Below are 4,856 nucleotides of genomic sequence, written 5' to 3'. Positions count from 1 at the left end.
TAACTTCTGCTGTAAACCTTTTATATAAAAATAAGGAAATTGGTATGATTGCTAACGAGGCAACAACCAAGCAGAGTTCAAAGAACATGGATATACGCAAATGTGATCACTGCATGGCCTTCAATATTAAGAAAACTTCCAACCATATAGTCAACTATAAAAGGGCCCGACATGAAAATGAGATCGATTCAACCGTAAAAACTAACTGATTAATTGTTCATATGATTTTTAATTTTTTAAAACAAATCTAATTTCCATAACATATCTGACAACAATGTGTGTTCTTGATATTTGTTTCATTTAATACATATACGTCTGTGTATTTTTTCGCTTTGTTGCGGCTGTCAAAATAATGTATACACAACATTTTTAGTACTGTGATCCTATTTATACTGATTGATGCTTCAGTAATTAAAAAAAAAATCTTTCAGTTTGAATATTGTTTATGTTTATGATACAATGAAAATCCTGAGTATTTTTATTTTAATTCTTCACATTTTACACATAAAATTTGTGTCCATAAATCATCATTGGTTTGTCTATAAAAGAAAGTAAATATCAAAATTAAATAAATTTTTAGTCACCAGCATAGCATATATACGAAAAACAAATTGTTTAAAAAAAACATCATAGAAATATATTGTATAAATTATTGTCTTGGGGCAAGCAGAATCCGGCTTCAGGGTGCAAGATTATTTCGCTGCGTTGAAGACCCGACCCATTGGTGGCATTGTGCTGTTTACTGCTCTTTGGTCGGGATGCCCAGTGTCTCTTCGACACATTCCCTGTTTGTATTCTCTATCCAAACCATGCATGGATTTTTCTCATTGTTGAAGGCCATACAAATGCTTATAATTGCTCACATTCAATTCATTTGAACTTGGGTGGATAGTTCTCATTGGTATTCATACCGCATCTCCTTATTTGTGTAATGTTGAGCTTTTGTCAATTTTATCTTCAATTTTTGTTTTAGTCTACATGATAAACTCTAAATCATGACGATGTATACTTTTCGTAATTTGTGTCATTGGGTTCACTGTTTGCTGCCTCATTGACACCTCTTTTCATTGATGCTGATCGATGCTGCATATATTGTTTAACTGTCTTTTGTTTTGCAGAAAATCGAATGTATAAATCATTTTGACCGTTTATTGTACTACTATGTATAAAATGGCATCTTCTAGATACACTTTGTTTTACTTTGAATGTGTACATCATTGTGCATCTTTCCTCTCCCCCCTTTTTTTTTACACATATCAAGATGCAAATCCCCTTATTTAGATAGATACAACGAACTTATCTTGGATGAAGGTGATATTTCGGCGTCATGGCAGTTTTCCATGAAGTATTTATAAAGTGAACGATACTACACATCAACCCAAAAATGTATTTATAACGTATACGACTGTTCGAGTGGTCCCAGTCAACATAACAATTGACATTTATTGTATAATTACAAACTCGACACGAATGAAAGAATATAACTACTCGGTGTATCAGGTTGCATTGCAATTTATGTTACAGTGTGTGTTGTTATAACATCTTACCAAGGTTGATCAAGGTTGGATGTGCTGGTTTTTCCTTCGCGTCCATGCCCATGCTAGCTACTTCAAAATAAAAAATAAAAATCACTGAAACTGAACTTCCTACACAAAATTGACACCAGGGGTCCTTCACTTTTAATGCTAGAATAGTGCTTTCTGATTGGAGAGTATTTTTAGCTTCATATTAATGGTTTGAAATAGTAACATAAGGTATTTCCCCCAAAAAATAACTTATCAAAGAGAGGTAACTCTTGCTTATTTTTTACTACTTACTGTCAATCATTAATCAAAATACACTATAGTCTGTTTTAAAAATTAATTTCTGAAAATAAAAAAAAGAAAACAGTTTGTAACTTCATAACAACAGAAAAGAGGATAAACAAATGACCAAAACAAATTATTGATTTTTTGTTAAGATTGATTGTTGAAATTATTTAACTTGATTCTTAAAATAATTCAATATGATTCTTAAAATAATTCAATTTGATTCTTAAAATTATTTAATTTTGTTATACTTACATTATCTTAAGGGTGCCTTCATTGATATCCTGTTTTAGTTCTTTGTATGTCAAATCGTATCTTTCTAATTTTGTAGTCTCTTTCTGACCCTCAGATTCATTCCAATATATAACCTGTAAATAATGTATATACATTTTATTTAAGCTGTCTTTAAAAGTTTGATTTATTTTCAGTCTAAAGATACTGTTATTAGTATGCAAACATTTTTTATTCATGCTGTAAAAACAATATATAAAGCAAAAAAATTATATTGTCGCACAAGAAGAAAAGTAACACTAATAAGCAAAGCAACATATGGTATCATAGAGCAACACAAAGCAACATAAAGTAACACTAATAAGCAAAGCAGCATATAGTATCTTAAAGCAACACAAAGCAACATAAAGTAACACTAATAAGCAGCCTCCGGGTGCGGGAATTTCTCGCTACTTTGAAGACCTGTTGGTGACCTTCTGCTGTTGTTTTTTTCTATGGTCGGGTTGTTGTCTCTTTGACACATTCCCCATTTCCATTCTCAATTTTAAAGCAACATATAGTATCATAAAGCAACACAAAGCAACATAAAGTAACACTAATAAGCAAAGCAACATATAGTATCATAAAGCAACAAAAAGCAACATAAAGTTAATTAGTCAAAGTATAAGCTATGAAAGCATTATTAAACAAGGGAAATAGAAGTTTGTTTCATTTAACTGAAGTAGCCAATGCCTGCACCACACACTAAAATAGTCTGTATTTGTGGCAGCTATGTATTCATCTGACATTAATTGTTGAGGGATGCAGGTTATGATGTTGTGTGATCTATAACACCTTGCATGTGAAACAAAGGTTATTGTATGTTATCAAAAAGCATGCATGAAGTAAAATTTGAGTTACTAGTATTTAATTCCATTTTAAAACATCAGGGGGAAACCATTTTGTTGATGTAAAAAGGATAACAGGAATGAGATATTAACCCACTCACCAAAACTTAATAATATCAATTTCCCAGTTTTTATTTTAAAGAGATGTGACAGTGAACCTTCATGCACACCCAAAATATCATGAAATCTTGTTTACCCTAAAAGTTTTTCGCCTTGCCAGATAATGAACTATTTTCCCATTGTAAGTTGTTAATTTTTTTGACCCCTCATCCCATGTATGAAGAAGGTATTTGTTCTTAAACCAACATGGTGGGTTTTCCAATAATTCATGTGGAGACACTGTCTTTGCTGGTGATGGTGATAAGGATGGTGAGGAATAACATTTAGCTTTGACATTTGATGGTGAATGAGTCATGAGTGAGCTTGCTGTTGCGGAAGGTAAGACTGACGTTGACTGATGAATAGTTGAAACTGAAGGTAAGACTGTCTGTGACTTAGGAAAGTTTGAACGTGTACATGTACTTGATGATGTTTCAGTTTACCTTTCCAGAGCACCTGAGATCACCCCCAGTTTTTTAGCCTTGGGTTTTTCTTTGTTTTTTTACTTATGAGATTGAAGGTGCCTTTGGTATCTTTGGCCACTCTTTTACACATTTTTTAATGAACACAACACCATTTACATGTATTCTACAGTTGTGATGTGAAAAGAAAACAGCAGTTATACATTAAAGCATGCATGCTTGCTTTAAATTATAAAAAAAAAACAATAACTGTTCTTAGTCCTACAGAGAACAGCCTATAAAGTCATTGTCCATATAATATGTTAAATCCACCAAAATAGATGAATATTTTCCACATATTAGTTATTAAAAGTTTATGTCTCTTCCTATATTAAAAAATATCAACATGCATTTTTTTCAAGGGAAATAGTTCTATGAATTTATATGATGTATGAAAGCAGTCTCTTTAGAAGTATAAACATGACATATTTCATCTTCTTCTGTATTGTTATTTGTGATTGTTTTTGTTATGTTGATGGTTAACTAAAAAGTGACAAGCACAACATCTCAATATTCATTATATAAATTCAATACATGTTCAAGAGCTTACAACCTGTACATGATGTACAAGCTACAGTGTGTAATATTGTTACTTACCTTTACAATGAGGTCAAATATATAAACAATACTGAATCAGTATTATTATTAAAAGTATGGTATTAATAACTAGTATATGATGCCGTATGTCTATGTGGCCAAACTGTGACAAATGGTGTCCTAAAAAAAAGTACTTTAAAATGTATTTGTATGTTACATGTATTTGTACATTTAAAAAATGACTGTAATATTTTTTCTGTCTATTCGAAATAACATAAAAAATGTGGTGCACACTGTCAAATAACCAGCTATGCGCGTTATTCAGTGTGCACCAAATTTTCTATGTTAATTCTTTATAGACAGAAAAAATATTACAGTCATATTACACTTGCAATAACATGTGTTATCTCTATGTGATTTATTGGACTAAAAGTTCAAAAGAAAAGTGCATAATCATGATAATGGCAATACATCAATAATGTTTAGAGAAATGCATTCATTTAGTTTAAGCAAATGTGAGTGTGTTGTTAAATGTGATGTGTAGAGAAAGAATTCCATTTTGTATCATTTGCTGCAGTATACAGATGTACATTACATGAAGTTGTAAGTGGCAGATCAACTAATTTTATGTGTTGCGCCCACTGACTGCCTCAGAGGGGTCCTGCTCTGGTCATGCGTCAGTGATTCTGTATATAATTAATAAATGTTTTACTCTGGTTGTCATCTGTTGCATTATATATTTACATTACATAAGGTTGTAATTTGTTGCAAAAATTTACAGTATGTCATGACTTATGAGGTTGTCAATTGTTGCAATATACATGTACATCCCT

The 4,856-nt window shown here is 31.5% G+C and overlaps 1 long non-coding RNA gene across 1 annotated transcript; it reads right to left on the bottom strand.

The window, feature by feature from the left end:
* Positions 1 to 1,152: 1,152 nt before the first annotated feature.
* Positions 1,153 to 4,271, bottom strand: LOC143078183 (uncharacterized). Its single transcript, XR_012979092.1, has 4 exons — positions 4,084 to 4,271; positions 2,064 to 2,176; positions 1,818 to 1,866; positions 1,153 to 1,607 (listed from the first exon to the last, which is right to left on the bottom strand). It is a non-coding gene; the product is annotated as an uncharacterized LOC143078183 (long non-coding RNA).
* Positions 4,272 to 4,856: the final 585 nt, after the last annotated feature.

This window comes from Mytilus galloprovincialis, chromosome 6 (assembly GCF_965363235.1).
Source record: "Mytilus galloprovincialis chromosome 6, xbMytGall1.hap1.1, whole genome shotgun sequence".
Taxonomy (NCBI): Eukaryota; Metazoa; Mollusca; class Bivalvia; order Mytilida; family Mytilidae; genus Mytilus; species Mytilus galloprovincialis.
Note: the sequence above shows the minus strand (reverse complement) of the source record. Positions and strands in the feature narration are given on the sequence as shown.